This window comes from Protopterus annectens, chromosome 1.part1, assembly GCF_019279795.1.
Source record: "Protopterus annectens isolate FY-2018-M chromosome 1.part1, PAN1.0, whole genome shotgun sequence".
NCBI lineage: Eukaryota > Metazoa > Chordata > Ceratodontiformes > Protopteridae > Protopterus > Protopterus annectens.
The window spans coordinates 573028255-573045832 of record NC_056726.1 but is presented as its reverse complement, the minus strand read 5'-3'; the positions used below and the strand labels follow the sequence as shown (position 1 = coordinate 573045832).

The 17578-nt window shown below is 38.6% G+C and overlaps 1 protein-coding gene across 1 annotated transcript in view; it reads left to right on the top strand.

Annotated features, from left to right (window-relative positions):
* LOC122813360 (coiled-coil domain-containing protein 80-like) overlaps nucleotides 1-14570 on the top strand; it is a 141280-nt gene extending 126710 nt beyond the window's left edge. Inside the window, exon 5 of the mRNA XM_044085637.1 lies at nucleotides 14325-14570. The gene's annotated coding sequence lies outside the window, so the exon portion shown is untranslated. The remainder of the gene's footprint in view (nucleotides 1-14324) is intronic.
* The last annotated feature ends 3008 nt before the right edge of the window (nucleotides 14571-17578 follow it).

Here is a 17578-nt window from a genome sequence, read left to right as displayed (position 1 = left end):
GTTTCAGATACGGATATATCTATGAATTCCTTAATTAATTTCTTCATGCAGGGGATTCCGCAACAAATACAAGCTCCTATTAGGAGTAAACCTACCCCAATAGCAATCAGTATGTTCATAAAGATGGAGCCCCACCCCTCAAAGGCATTCTGAAAAAACTCTGTCAGAGGGTTTGGGCCTGGTTTGGTCATGGCCGTCACTTGCTGAATCACCTCGAGATGGTCGTTTATCTCATGCTGATGGTCAGGAATGAACGCACAGCATTCTTCTTTGATTAAAGCACAAGTTCCGCCTCTCGCCACTAGGGTGAAGTCAAGAGCCATTCGGTTTTGAAGCACTACAGTTCTCATGGCATTCAGTTCATCAGTTGTCAGTTCAAGGGCAGAAAAAGTTGCATTACTCATTATTTCAAGAAGTTTAGACAGTTTTCGCAGTTCCCATATTGATTTGACTCCGCCATACATGGGTGATATACCTGCCCAGGATATAACAGCATCGCTCAAGTCCATGTGCACAAGTTTGGTTGCCACATTACGATGGACTTTCCACCCTGCTTCAATTCGTCCCACTGGATTCTCTGGTTTCTTAACAGTTGTTTTGGTTACATCTCGAGTATTTCGAATACTCCCTTGAGGCAAAGCTGCAGTGTGTCGGATGGCCGGAACCAGGTATCCCAAAAAACAACTGCCAGACTAATTCTCAGGTAACCATTTGTATGCCTTTTTCCCACATACAAAATAACAGTCCTCTACTTTTGTCATTACTTTGTTACGAAATGACTGCCCTGCATGAAACATTTTCTTATCTATCACTGATAGCTGTTTGAAAAGTACAGGATTGTGCTGTACCTGATCAAGAGTTTTATGCATAGATTTCAAAAATGAGTCGTAATCTGTACTACAAGATCCACTCAAATCATTTAGTTTTCTATAACATTTGTACTGTACAGTAACATTACATTTACTCCACCCAACTTGGATGGAGTCATTTTATAAAACATACAATTCCTTTTTGTGTCACAGGCAAATACAGTGCTACCTTATCTTGTGCTTTAATAGCAACTGTGTCAAAAAACAGATTTTCCCAGGTCTCATTGACCCCTAGGGGGATAGCAGTCATTAACAAACCCCCGTATGCTCTTGGTATGGCCGTACAGACCCAGCAGTTCGAAACATTGAAAGTCTCTGCGTATACACGTGTAATTGCCTGATAAGTGTTAAAGTTCAGATGCCAGTCTATGTTTGGTTCATTACGTCTAATCAGTTCAACCTTTGTGGCAGGAAAAAAGTATGGCCACAGCAAAAAGAACAGTGTGATCAATATTGCAACAAAAACAATCGTACAAGTTTTTTGAAATTGCTCAGTGTCTCTACTCACTCTGTATCTGGCCATTTTGTGCTTGTTGTGCAACAGTAACAAAGTTTTTGTCCAGTTCAAAGTTTTTAACCAGTTTACAGTGTGTCAAATGGATCCAAGAAGATCGTTCCATGATTTTGACTGCGGTGGGTGTTGACAGCAGTACCTGGTACGGACCTTCCCACTTCGGAGAGCTCCAATTCTTTCGTTTCGCAATCTTCACCCAGACCCAAGTGCCTGGGGCTACTGGTGCTTCCGATTTTGGTTGCTCTTTATCTGAAACAGAATTTAACTGCAAAAGTTTGTTATTCAAAAATCTTCTCATATATCCTGCAAGTGAACTGTCAGCCTCCTGCTCTGTAGACATGAGAGGTTTCCACTGAGGTGTATAATATGCCCTCCCAAACAAAGTTTCAAAAGGAGTTAATCCTTTTACATTTGGAACAGTTCTCATACTCAACAATGTTAAAGACAAACAGTGCACCCAATTTTTCTGTGTTTCTTCTATCAATTTCCTAAGTCTATTCTTCAGTACCCCATTATGTCGCTCTACTAGCCCTGCAGATTGGGGGTGATAAGCACAATGATTCTTTAACGATATTCCGAAGTAACGACTAAGTTGTTGGATTGTTTGGTTCACGAAATGTGTCCCGTTATCACTACAAATCTTTTCTGGTATCCCAAAGCTGGGTATAATTTCTTTAACAAGGACCTTTGCAACCGTAGCTGCATCTGGGTTTTTAGTTGGAAACGCTTCTACCCATTTGGAAAACATGTCTATAATAACTAGGCAGTATTTCTTATTCTCACATTTATTCAATTCTATGAAGTCCATTCAAATAGTATGGAATGGATATGGTGGTGTTGGAAAATTCCCTCGCTTAGGCTTCAATGCCCCTTGTGCATGATGCTTGTTACAAACATGGCATACCGCACAAAATTTTTTTGTATAGTTTGTAAACCCATAGGTTGTAAACACATGATTCACTAACTGTACCATCCCCCCTGTTGAGACATGGCTCTGCCCATGGCTCAACAACGCTGCATATCTAAATAAATTAGATGGCAAAATCGGTTTCTTTTCCTTGGAGATGTACAGTCCCTTTTCGAGGATTGCTCCTCGTTTTATCCACTTTTGTTTCTCAAGATTTGCAGTAAGTGTCTGCATTGTTTTCAACATTTCTAAATCTAAAGTCTCTGAGGGTTGTAATTCCTCGCTCAAAAGAAAAGGTTTCTGTGGCTGAAGCTGCCTACTTTGCAGCTGTATCAGCCCGTGCATTACCTTTTGAAATTCTATCCTGTTGTTTTGTATGAGCTACGCATTTGCAAATAGCTACTTTCTTAGGTAACTGGACTGAATCTAACAAATCTAAAATAAGTTGCGCATGATTAATCGGTTTACCAGTAGATGTTATCATTCCTCTATTTTTCCACTGTTGCGCAAAAACACGTACAGTAGAAAAAGCATACTGGCTGTCAGTATAAATGTTCACTTTCTTACCTTTTGCTAAGGTACATGCCCTCGTTAAGGCAATCAATTCTGCTGCTTGTGCAGATAAGTTGTGTGGCAAAGATTTTGCTTCTAAAGTTTCAGTATCAGAAATGACTGCATACCCCACTAGGTTCTGTCCTGCAGGACCCCTACTGCACGAGCCATCCACATAGCATGTCACCTCGGCATCTTCCAAGGGAACATCCGTAAGGTCTTGTCTAGGTAATGTCTTTTGCTCAATCTCCTGCAGGCAGCAGTGCAGTTTGCCATCTACAGGGGTTGGAAGCAAAGTTGACGGATTCAAAGTTGTGCATCGTTCAATTGTCATATGAGGTTGGCCCAACAGAATGGTCATACATGCATAGATGCCTAGCTGGAGAAAGATATGCTACTTTTTCTTGCAGTAAAATAATTGCGACTGCATGAGGCACTCTCAATGTGAGGGGGTGGAATAATACTGCTGAGGCTGAAGCCTGCACTGCCATTGCAGCTGCAACTACTGCTTGTACACAGTGGAGCAAAGACCGCACCACTGGATCTAACTATGATGAATAATAAGCTATGGGGCGTTGTTTGTCCACATGTTGCTGTGTCAACACTGATGTCATATAACCTTGCTTATAATCTACAGTTTGAATAAACTGCTTGTTGTAGTTTGGTAATCCTAAAACTAAGGATGATGCTATCAATTGTTTCAGCTTACAGAAAGCTGCTTCTGCTTCATGTGTCCATTGTAATAAATCCTGTGCAGCCATCGGCTTTTTAAATATTAAATCAGCCAGTGGAGCAGATTCCAAAGCATAGTTTGGTATCCAACTCCGACAAAAATTAGTAGTTCCCAGGAAGGACATCATTTCCTTCTTGGTAGTTGGTCTAGGTGCTTGTAAAATCGCTGTTTTTCTGTCTTCATCTAATATTCTGCCTTTTTTGGATATTACATATCCTAAGTATTTAACTTGTTTTCTCCATAGCTGTAACTTGTCTTTGTTTACTTTGTGACCTTGAGTAGTTAAAAATTGTAACAAAGCTATCATGTCTTCTTTGCATTCTTGCTGGGTGGGGGCTGCCAGCAGAATGTCGTCTACATAAAGTAGAATCTGACTACCTTTCGGTGGGATAAATCCCGCCAGGTTGCTTGCCATTTCTTGTGCAAATATCATTGGACTTTCACAATACCCCTGTGGTAATCTGGTATATGTGCACCGCTTTCCCTGAAATGTAAATACAAACCAATATTGGCTGTCAGGGTGTATCGGTATTGAGAAAAATGCATTACTTATGTCTACCACTGAAAAATATTTCTGTTCTGGCTTTAAATCATTCAGTAAGGTGTGTGGATCTGGCACCGTTGGTGCTCTGGGTATAACTGCAGTATTTACTGCTTGTAAGTCTTGGACCATACGCCATTCCCCGTTTGCTTTCTTGACAGGAAATAAAGGTGTTACATGGTGAATCAGGGGATTCTATTAAGACTCCTTCCTTGAGTAAGGCTGCTATGATAGGTTTGATTCCTACTTCTGCATCCTTTCTCAAGGGATGCTGTCTTTTCTGAGGTCTAAAAGCTGACTTTGGCATTATGGTAACTAGTCCTGCTGTTCGTATTAGTCCTACATCTGATTTCCCTGCTGACCAGAGAATGTCTGGTATGTCTCGCAAGGCTTTTTCCTCTTCTTCCAATAATAGTAATACTCAGCTATCCTCACTAGCCTGTGAGTGTACAGCTGGGTGTGTCTGTGTGATCCAATTCAATTTCTGTTTCTGTACTCCTTGTTCTGAGAGTTCTAGTTCTGTCTGTTTTTCCCACCTCACGACTTTCTCACCTAAGTCTGCCCATTTTAAAGTTTTATTCTTAGTCAAACTAACATGGGGCAGTCGATTAGATTTGTAGAGTGTTAAAAATTCCTGGGGCAATGAACAGCTTGCTACACTGTTCCCTTCTGCATCCCTGTACAAATTTTGCAATACCAGCCTGTTTGCATGGTTCTGAAACAATTCTTGTTCATAATCTTTATCAGGACCTGGTCTATTACAGTAATATAGAGTGCAATGCAACAAATGCTGTTTGTCAGTGTCTAGGGAGGGGAACTTGCTGATAGCTACATTCATTAGTTCTTCGGATACTGTCCCTGGACCAGTCGTAACCAAGTCCTGGCTGTACCAATAATGCATTTCACCCTCCGGTCGCACTACAAAAGTTTCTATTTGCTGCTGTGCTTCCATACCCTGCATTGTTGGAACTACTGCTATGCCAAATATCTGCATTAAATCTCTACCCAAAAGATTCACTGGGCATTTTGCAGAAACTACAATTTTACTTTTCTGAGTCATCCCTGAAACAGGGTCTACTATTGTAATGTCACGGGAGAGTGGCTCCCGATATAGCTGTCCATTAGCTGCTTTCACTAGTATATAGTCTGGTGATTCTGTATCTTCCGGTAGTTTGGAAGGGTGTATCAGGGTGCGTGAGGCCCCTGAGTCACACAAAAATTTAACTTCCCGCCCCTCTACCAGAAGCGTCACTTCCGGTTTTGTGTCTGCTAAGTAAAGGTCTAAGCTCAAAAGAGCTAGGTCCAAAATTTCATTTTCTTCTATGTCTGTGTATTCATATACATCCTCTACCCCTTGTGTCACATCCTCTTCTCCTGCTATCACATTTACACTTACCTTTTCCTGCTCACTTTCACCCAATGATTCTTGACTATCATATAGTCATTCCTCATCCTCCTTATTTTCTGTAGTCGCCTTCTTATTTAGCCTGCAATCCCTTGCTAAATGTCCTTTTTTCCCACACTTAAAACACTCACCCTTTTTCTTCTTTCTTCAAAATCTTCTGATCGTTTGTCAGATTGTTTATTTCCCTGGGTATTTTTCTTACCCTTTTTCCCAGTTTGTACTACAAATACTTCTGACCTATCTTCTGCTGAAAACACTTGGGTTTTCTTTTTCTTTTTACTATTAAAATGTCTTTCTGCATGTCTAGCATATTCAAGTAAGGCCTGTAACCTACTTGTTCGGTGATCTATCATATGCTTCGTAATGAAGCTACTAATAGGTGCAATGCACCCTTTCAAAAATGCATTTTTCAATTGTTGTTCATACGGGGAATCATTCGCTTGATTTTCAGGAACTGTCATGCCACTATGATTGTTAAAGCATTCTAATAATCTGGCATAGTACCATCTACTGTTTCTTTTTCCTGCTGTATGCATTGATTAATACAAGTTCAATCAGCCTTAGGCTTCCACTTTTCAGAGATTTGGTCTGTCAGACCTTTCACTCTGCCATCCAGTTCTGCGTCAGTATGTGGGAGTGGTCTAAGTTGTGCGTCACAAGGATTCCAGCTGCCACAAATCATGTGCCAATCTGGACCTACAATTTGTCTAACTACTTTTTCTACTTCCTCTCCATTCAAATGGTAACTTAATCTCATACACTGTAAATCTTCTAAAAACTTCCTAAAACTCACTTTTGGGTGGGGAATACCTTCTGTGGCTTTCCAGATATCTTCCGGTGTCCACGGTCTATAAACTAAAAGAGTCTGATCCTGTCCTGCCTGTACTGCCTGAGGATTCGGTACTTCTATGAGTGGACATATCTCTTCTTCATTCATAGCTTGTGGTGCTCTATTTAACTCATTTAATTCAATTTCCCTCCTCAAGTTGTGTGTTCGAGACCTGGTCTCGATGGGATCCCTGACAAACGGTTGTGCTTTTGCAGGGACAGCTGGGTATAGCGGAGGTGGATCAGCTCGTCCACTCGCTTCATATTCTGGTAACGGAAGTGGAGGGGGTGAAGGAGGGGCTGTCGCTATTACTAAATTATTATCTTCTTTGTCTAAAAACATCGTTTTTGAATTTTTAATTCTTTGCTCCCTACGATTTGCTTCCTCAAGCCACCTGTGTGCCTGAGGGAATCCTAATTGTCTCTGCTTTTTTAATTTGCCTTTCGCGTCTATTTTTAACTGTTTTACAAGTTTCATAAGTGCGAGTTTATCTAAATTACTCTCGAATTTGTACTTATCGACCCATTTGGTATAATATTTAACATTATCGGAACGCTGTAATTGCATATACTTCGCGTCTTCAGTTAGGGGCGTGTCCCAGGAACTTTTTGTGCACTGATTTCCCATTGGTGTCTTAGCTAAGCTGTAAATTGTTACGTAACCCTTTCTATCACGTGGTACCACAAATCTACACCTTTTTCACAGTTTATCTAGAATAACTGTCTACCTATTCTGTTTCCCTGATCTATGACAAAAAACAGTAACACCTTCTTCTGTCTCTAATTTGCAAAAGCAATTTACCTGACAAAAAAAGAATAGTTCTGTAACTAGTCCCTGATCTTGAAACAAAAATAATGTAAATCCTCCTTACCTGACCCTCCGTGAGTTGATCCACCGGATCGTTGACTCGTCCTCCAATCCCAGATCAACAGTGGCTGGCCTCTTTCGAACGACAATTCAGTCGGAGGTCTTTCAAAGCAGAAGAGCCGATTTGGCCTCTTCTCCGTACGGATGCATGCCACCGGGCCCAATTCTGTCCTAGGTCCAGAGCGAGAGATACATATTCCGGCTCGAAGGACCAATCTGTCAAAGGAAAAGATATACTTTAAAAATGATCAAAACACGGTAGGTTCAGGTTAAGGCACTTTAATCTTGCAGCAAGGAGACAAAAACGTGCTAATACAGAGTTTGTCTAACCAGAAACAGGAAATGCATTAATTTTTATAGGTTATCAAATTAATCCTGTCCTACCATGCTGGCGTAACGAATTATCACCTTTTGGTCATCATCTGCTGACCATCTTTCCCATAATTTTCTGCTGATTTAAACAATTTTTATGTGAAAGATCCTGAGGAAAACGACATGGCCTTAGTTACTTTCATTTAGATACTTGTTATGTTACATTCAAGAAAATATAGCTAAATCGAACACAATGCTAGCAGTTCATTTTTCTAAAAAGCCTTTGTCTAACTTATCTCTAAACTACTGCAGCTGCAGAGGTTCCCATCCTCTGAACAAGGCTGGAATCATTACATTTATTAAATAGTATATTGTCTATTCATATGCTTCTGACCTAGCAGATTAACACCTGCTTCTCAAGTACCTTTCCACAAGGCATAAACAAGAATATTGCTGTGCTAGCAGTTACTAGGTCAGAGGGCAACTTGCAAGTTTCAGTAAGCATGCTGCAGTCTCAATAAGTCATATTTTGGTCTCATATGAAACTCAATTTATATAAATCACAGTGCATAAGAAATAGAATGAAAAGTATATTAAAAACACTTGATTATTAATTTGTCATTAAGCATACACATATTAATACATATTTTTCTAACAATAAGCTACCAATTAATGTTTCCATTTATATATATATATATATATATATATATATATATATATATATATATATATAAAACTAAATGCTACTGATATCTTTGGTTAAGATATTTAAAAAAAAATATAATGCAACATTTTTAAAGTTTTCAAACATAAAATATCTTGCTAAACCTCAAAATACAATGAACTTCTGATACGTATTTCTAAATTTTGATTATTGTCATCAGTTTGCAAGTAATAATTATACATCTGTATAGGACTCTAAGGGCCAATATGTAAAGAGTTAACACTTGTTTTTATTACGAAGTCCATTATTCTGCAGTCCTCCGTGATCTTTATAAGGGTAACACAAATGATACATTTCATTAGCTGGTAAAACCTTGAAGATTAGGCTGCAGAACTAATTACTGGAAACCAAACATAATGAAAGAGATCAACAATCACAAAGATGTTTGTTTTATGTGTACAATAAACCAGTCCTTTAGCTTGGTTCTTAAAAAACAGAATAAACAAACTGAGTATTATTTCCTTCTTGGTTGCCCTCTCCGTACATATACAAAACAGAAATACTGCATTCACTCAATTTATCCAATCCAGTTTATGGATCCCCATGACACTTTTCAGATCCAACCCAGCAAAACTAGTGCACCAGCCTCAAGCCCCTATAAGAATTATTTTTACCATCATCCCTAGTGTGTAAGATTACCTCAGATCTTGATTGCCTCAATCGTAAACAGACTCAGATTGTTTCTCATTTACAATTAACTGTTCCTCCTCCAGTTACCTGAGGACTGCCTCTTCTGTAAGGCATTTGGGCCTACAGTCCTTTCTAACCATAAAAACAAAATAATAACTAAGGGTTTCCTGCTCCCAGATCTAGAAGATATGAAAAAAAAAAAGTCTTCTGACAAAAAAATTGATCAAAAGACTCTGAATCCGGAAAAAGTCGACTAGGAGTCAGAGATGTTTTCAATTCCGAAGGTCCCCAGAATGGAAATTTCTTCAGCGTCATCTCCAGTGCATTCTCTTCTTATGGCACTACAGTTATTGGAGCTGATACTGATATCTCAGAAGTTACCAAAAAAGGCTTTTAAGCAGGAATTCCTCTGAAAAGTAACTGCTTAGAATTCCTTCTCGACTACCCTCCACCTTATCTTTTAAATCCTTCAGGTCCTTAAAAGTACATCTGAAGCAGATCATGATCACATGTTGAGAGATTTCTTGAAAATTCAGATAGAGATGGGAGTTTTCCCATCCCTTTAGTACCAAGGGAGGATAGGGCTGGCCCAGCATCTCCTATACTAGCTCCTTCACTACTGTGGGTCTTGGTGTTGGTGGTTTCAGAGCCAGTCCTGGACCTGACATGTTCTCCTTTGATACTGACCATAGTACCCAGTTTGGCATTTGAGGGATCTTATCTGACACACTTAACCCTGCATCTCTTGGAGGAGAGGCTATCTTCAGAGCATTGTCCTGATGCCAGGTCTTTGCACCTCTATCAGAGCTATCTCGAATGGCACCTTTGTCAGTGTTTGAGACCTCAGCTTTTGAGTCTTCCCTTCCTCAAAGCTGTCTACCCCTTCCACTTTGAGGATTCTTTCTTCTGTACCACATATTTCTCCTGTGTGATGAATGGATCTTGTTATGGAGGCAGTCTCTTCAGATCTTGCACAGGTTGAAACAGTTTTTTCTGGTTATGGGGAGGATTATATCTTCTCTACAGACAGTAGAAACACAGACGTCCATGTGGTCCATTCCACCCCATGACTCCCACTCTCTTACACTCAGCCCCTACATACACCCATGAGTCAGAACTAAGGATCAGGCATCAAAGCTACTGTTCACCTGTAGGGCAAGATGTCTGAGGAGTCAGGACACACTCCTTATGTTGCAAGAGAAAAGAGTTGTAAAAGGAGGCACATCTACTGCTATTGGATTCAGTCAGATCTGACACCATCTTAATGGAGTGAGAGGGTTTCCCTGTCCCCACTGGAAGGCATCACTTTTATAGGTCATATGTTCATAGTTGTTTACTGGGCTAATGACCACAAGGGCCTTTTAAAGGCTAGCCATGCATCCTAAATCTCTGACAAGTTCTGATACCCTTGATAAGTGTAAGTTTGGGCCTGGGAGATGAACCATTTACAGGTTACCTCTGTCCATTATAGGTCCATTTGGCAAAATCCTTAAGCTCATGTGGCAGAGGGTGGAAGGAGGATTAAGAAGCAGACACAACTACATAGATAAAACAAACAGTTTAGATATATTTAGGAAGAGAAATAATGACATTTAAAGTGTTTTAAGTTATATGAGCACTTTCAGGAAAGACATATCACTGACCCTCAAAGTAAATCAATAAACCCCATCTATATCCCTCTGTATAGCATGGGTGTGTGCATATAACTATGTACTTGAGTATGTGTGTGTTTTTGTCCATGCATATGTATGTAATACATACATATAAATATAAAATAAATATATATATATATATATATATATATATATATATATATATATATATATATATATCTGCTAAATTTAACCACAATGCCTAAATGACAACATTGCTGGCATCGACAACAAAAGGTCAACAAAAAAAACACTGACACTTCACTGTGCATGTGCCAAGGAATAACCTCAGAGCATGCAAGTGAAAAGCCAAAAATAAAAAGTTAAAAACTTTGTTTTTGGGGGGGATAAGTCTTCTGCTCCCCCTGCACCTCCTGCTAATTTCATATTCCAACTCCAAGATCCAACAATGCGGGGAAGAGAGAGCATATTTCCCAACTTGGGTAAAGTAGTGATCTTGCACACCTGATGACCATGTTCAACCAAACTGTATCAAGTAAACGGATGTCAACTTTAACAACAGTTTAATAAATTACTGGCGTGTGTGTGTGTGTGTGTGTGTGTGTGTGTGTGTGTGTGTGTGTGTAAGTTTGTTTGATAAATGCAGAGGGTGGTAAATTTTGTCAAATGTTTGCATTGTTAAGCATTCTACACCTTGAAAGTATGTTTTGTCATCACTAGTAAGTGGGATTTAGAAAGGGTTGGGAGTGTTTGTTTCTTTGTGTGTTAGTGTAAAGGTTAGGTGAGGGCATAGCTTTAATCTGTGTGTGTGTGGGGGGGGTTAGTGTTAGGGTAGAATTCGGGAAGGGGGTAGATGTAATGTTGGTAGTGTGTATGTTAAGGCATGTTTGATGTCCTAATTTGTTTTGTATAGGGGTAGTGTTACACAAAGGTTTTTTTAAAATAAGGTTAGGGTTGGAACAAAGAGGACATCCACAACTGTGGGCAGTACAGAGCCATCAATCTCTTGTCAGATTGTATGAAAATTCTGGACAGCATGATTGATAAACATAGACACAGAATAGTAGAAAGTAAGATGGGAGATGAGCAGTTCAGATTCAGATCAGGATGCAGCATAACTGACCCAATGTTTGCAGTGAGGCAGATAGTTGAGAAGAAGCTAAAAATGAGGAAAGAATCCAGCTGGTCATTCCTAGACTTGGAGAAAGCTTATGACAAGGTGCCAAGAAAGCTGATTTGGGCAGTACTGCAGTAGTTTGAAGTCCCAGAAACACTGGTAGAATTAGTGCAGACTATGTACAAGGACCCAATGACTCAAGTACAAACAGTGTTGACTGTGAGCAAGAACTTCAGCAAAGGATAGGGGAATGGAATACAAAAACTAAAGGCACATGGAATGGACTTTGTACAGATATGACAGTGGTAATGGCAGCAAATTGGAGAAATCAGAAGAGGCTGAGAATTGAGATAGAAGTGAAGATAATGGAACAAGTTAATAGCCTCAGGTATCTGGGAGATGTGGTTGAGGAAAATGGAAGTCTAAATGAAGAGGTCAAAACTAGAAGCAGAGGGGCTTCAGCCAAATAGCATAGAGTATCAGGTATAGTGTGTGACATCCCTCCTCTGCGCCAGTAATCAAGGAGCCTCAATCCTCACCACTTACACCAGTGGGGAATATTCAATTAGAAGAAAAATAGACAGACACAGTATTTTCAGATGCAGGTCTCTGCACCTAGCACAGGATCCCTTAAGAGCAGACAGGGAGCACACTCCCGTCCTGGGGCTGGACTTCCTTTTCTGGACCAATTAAGACCCCACCTTTATCTCTGCAGAAATCAGTGATCTGTGTCCTTGTTCCAAGTAGCTGACACACACACACTTTGAGATTTGATTTTCACACGCACACACACACACCTGGGAAAGCTGGCACAAATTGACCTGCTACCAGCCAGCTACTTTAAAGCTCTTACCAGGGTACCCAATTACTCTTAGTAAAATTAATACGTATACAAATGGTAGTGTTAACCAATCGTCAATACTTTCAGGAGCATGAAGCCACAGTGCCACTAAATAAATGCAATTATTCTCAAAGGTTAAAATATTTTCTAAAAGAACAGCAACAATGAAAGGTATAAATATAGTTAATAATAAATAATTAAATAGAAGACATGAAAATATTGAATATCTATTTACAATAAACATCAGAGTTTTATTTCACAGGAAATATAAAAAATGACACAGATGGAAAGACTCAGACAGATACAGAAAAACAATACTTTTAGCTAATCTCACTATATTTTCATAACTGGTTGAAGAATTACTGTTTCCTAGTTAAGTTATGAAGTGGGTAAGTGGTCTTGTCAGTTCCAAAACAGAGTGCTGAGTATGTTCTGTCACATCTCTCACTTGTATCTAGATACAATTTCAGTGCTGTCTACAGAATGACATCACATCTGGTCACTTAGCTCTGTGGCTCCCACACTACCCCATCACTAGAAACTTGAGCCAGGATCTGGCACAGATGTGTCACAATACACACCTAGAACGTTGGCAAGACTTATTCCAGCATCTGGATATTGTAAAACAATTCCAACCCTTACATACTTCCTGCAGAGACTAACCAGCCATTCTCTGGCACCCCAGGGTACCAGTTAGTAAACCACTAAGGACAATAAGAGCAGGATCCCAGCCCAGACATTGCGTCTCTGGCTGCATTCAGGCCTGTGAGATAAAATATTTACGGCCTAAACCAAGTCATTTAATTTCAGGCTATTTTTCTTAAGGTTAGCTGGGCTGAGCTTAACCCCTTCCCTTCTAGCATCTTCTGTTAACATATTTACATTTCATCAGTTATAATACAGTCTGAAATACATGTATATTTATTTTCTGTCTGGCAGGATCCACTGTGGATACATTTTTAACACAAGCAACTTTACAAATACATTTTTAACACAAACATCTGTATAAATCAGTTTGATATTCAAATGACATAAAATTCTTTACAACATTCCAGCTAGTTATGCTGGCATATATTACACATGCACTGCCCTACTCTCTCTGGCATAGTTGGCACTACCTCACATCATCACATAGTGTATGACAGAAGAATGCCAAAGAAGCTGAAAAGTAAGGTGTACAAAATGGTGGTTGACCACTACTTCTGTATGGTACAGAAACCTGGGCAGTGAAGGCAGAGCAGATGAAGAAGCTAGAGGTAATGTAAATGAAGTGCCTGAGAAGGATGGCAGAATGCACACTGTGGGACAGATGAAGAAATAAAGACATAAGAGCAGAAGCCAGAGTACCTCTAAATGCAGAAAAGATCAAAGAGAACAGATTCCTGTGGCTCAGGCACATGTGCAGGAAAGAAGACAATCTGGTGAAGGTGATTTGGGACAGACAGGAAGAAGGTAAGAGGAAATGAGGGCATCCAGCAAAGTGGTAGACGGATTGTGTGAGAGGAGATCTGCAATGGTCAGGCATGAGTGTTAAAGAAGGCAGGATTCTAGCACTGAATTGAGAGGGATGGTAACCGTTAACACAACACCCTGACTCCATGTAGAAAATAGGAAAAAGGGGGTTGATGATGATGATAGGGTTGGGGGTAGGAGCAGAGTTAGGGTTAGGGTCAGCACACATTACCAAGGTAGTGCAGGTATCCAGTTACTTAGCAGGATAACATACACATTTTGATACAGAATTATAATTTTTATGCTATAAATAACATAACACTTTAAATTCTTACATTGTTATATTTACCAAAGTGACACATTTGAGTGTAAGGTTATTACTATCAGAATCAAATACATAACATGTATTTTTTTGCAGCACTGTAGAGAAGATGTAGCAAGAATACAACTGAAGTGTCGTGGTGAACTGTAGTGAAATTTGCATCATAACTGTCCACCTGAAGTTTTCAAAGATGCAGAAAGACCAACAGATGTTGAAGAATGCTACTTCATGTGGAATTCAATTGAAATATATGTTTTTTTTTTTAATGAAGCATCTTTATTAAATGATCACATATGGCTTAGGCAATCATAAATTTATATAAATGAAAACAAACCATATTGGCATAATTTTAGTTGCAAACATTATGCATCACTTATAATCTATCCAGTCAATGTCAGGCAAACATTACATAGCTCATTTAAATCCTGCCTTTTTTAAACCTTGTTCCTCCTCTGCATGTATTTTTCTCACAATTCCCATTTTTCCTATGTAATTTGCTCCTATCCTTTGTAAAGATCCCAGTTCCAGTTGTTTTATCTTTGTTACTATATTCATTACTTCTAGTAAAGTTGGCTTAGACTTTGATTTCCATTTTCTAGCAATTGCTTTTTTGGCAACCACCATAACTAGACTCAGCAAGGCCTTACTATGTCTAGACCATTCCAATTATGTATCATAGCTCAAAAAATCATTTCCTTAGTCACACCAATTGGCTCACCCAGTATCTCTGACACAGCAGTCTGCAGGGAGTCGTTAAAGTCTGCCAACTCATTACATTCCTAGAAAATATTTTCCCAGTTGCCTCTTTCTTCCCCATCACACCTCCAACATTTGCTGCCTACCTATGGAAAAATTCTACTTGCAGATATAAACAATACCTATGTAAACACTTCCAAGCAAAGATCCTAAATCTTCTGGACTTTTGTTGGATATTTGGGAGACATACATATATTACCCTATTGTTTGTTTGTGAATTGCTTATCCAATCTCTCTTTCCAATCATTTCTAACCTCCTTTGATTCAGTCTTATAGTTATCATGCAATATTTTGTATGCTCTATTAATTATTAATTTTTTAACAGCACCTTCTATTCTAGATTTTACTAAAAACACCACCAGTGCTGGTCTTTGCTTAGGATCCCCGTGTTTCTTTCTCTTTGCCTATACTCTGATATCAATCCTTGATAAGGAAGGCAGTCTCTGTCTTGAAAACCAAATAAATTCTTGGCCTTTTCCCATTCTGTTACATTTCCCTCACTAATTATTTGCTCCCAGTACCTTGGTTCTTTTACCAGTTTTCTCCAATAAATTCCAGCCCCCCTTTGCCTATTGTTTGTATCTGTAATTGCAGTCATCCCTTATCAGCAGAATCTCCTTTCTCCATTCCTGTGTTGACTTAGTTCTTAGAATACTTTCTGCTACTTTATGAATATAATAGTCTCCATGGTTATTGTTACTCTCCTTATGGCAATCTTCATTGAAACTTGCGAGCTTTCAAAAGTTCGCTCATATGGTGTTGTCCATATGGGGGTCGAACTTTTGAATGTTCGCGACTTCTAATGGAACCCATTTAATTCGTCTATAAACATTTCCATTTGTGCATTTTCCTGATCTCTATATTTCTCTGCTTTATACAGACCGTCATAAAATTTCTGAAATATGTCTAGTACCTCTACAGGATCTCTTGTTATCTTCCTTGTTATAGGCTCCCCAAGCTTGGTGACAACCCTTTCTACTTTCAGTTGTCTAAGTCGCTGTGCTAAAAGTTTTTGTGCTCAGGCATTATTATCAAAAAATAGTTACTTAGCAGCAATCTTTCTAAATTCATATGCATATTATTGAGGTAATTATTTTCTTCTTATCATTCTGTAATTGTTCCTCTTCTTATTCTGTGAGATTCCCCCCTATTCTGCGATACTTTAACATTTGTCAGTCCCTCTAAATAATTCTTGATGCTTCTTAACCATATCTCCCTTTCTTTTATTTCCACCCTATTTTTAAACTTTAAACTCCACTTTAATTTTATCCCACTCTCTAGCTATATTTTTGGAGGAAATTTATGTCTTTTCTAATAACCCCTGAATAATTTCCACTACCCATTCCTTAAATTCCTCTCTTTTCAACAGGTAGGTGGGAAAGTGTAAGTGTTTCATTTTTATTTCATTACTCTGCATTTTTATTTTACTATTGGCACGTGATCTGAAATAGTTATTGGATGCATATCAAAACTTTCAGTTAAATGTACACATTGCTTTGAAATGTAAATTCTGTCTAGCCTAGCCCCGTTTTTATATCTTGGGGAATAATATGTAAATTCACTCCAGATTCTTACTACTGAATTCACATCTTCCATGCCAAATATCTTCATAAATTTCTTCAAAAGTCTACCCTCCTTTGTTATATTTTCCCCTTCTCTGCCCCACAGACACACATGCCCTGTTGCAAATCAAATTCTAGTCCCTTCCTATAAGTACTATTCCCTGCTGAAAGCTGATTATTTCCCCCAGAATTTTCTTAAGCGCCATTATAACAGTTTTAGGTGGAATATAAATATATGCCAGTGTAATCCTCCTCCTGTGCCAGTAGCCCCTTACCACTGCAAATCTACCATTATTATCTTTTTATCCTCTTCTATCACTATTGGAGCTCCTCTTGCAATTAATGTAAGTACCCCTTTTTTCATTTGTCCCGGGTATTTTGCTGAATAACCATCCTGAAAACCCTTCTTTATCAAATATATATGTTCAGTTCTTTCCAAATGTGTCTTCTGTAGTGTAGCTATTTGCACTCTACATTTTTTAAATATAGTTCACTACTCTTTCTTTTTTGTATATATTTGTGAGATCATTAACATGTAAAGATAATATCAAAATGGTCATTATGTTAAAAAGTTATTACTCCCACCTTTTATTTGTAACAGTTTTTTTTGTTAAGTATCTAGTTTCTAATATATGCTTTTATCTGTCCAGAGCATTTTCTGTCAGCTAGTATCACAGAAGACTATATATTATGATTTACTGCTGTGTATAGACTGCTGCCATTTAAGTTTCCATTATATAAGTTCTTCAAATTACTTAACAGCTGTGTACAGAAGTCTGTATCTGTTTTATCTACATTTCTGTCCTGGCTTCAAAAATAAGGTATTTAAGTTTTCTGTTGTACTAAAGTCATGAGTGCCATAGCATTAATATTATTTAAATAAATATGAAATTATCAGATAGAAAGAAAAATTGTATTTGAAACTGATGACTGAAAGATGGTATAAAGCCAAAATTACAAACTGGTATATAATGATCAGTGTATGTGTTGGATGTGAACATTCATTGTGTTATGAACATGACTCATGAGTGA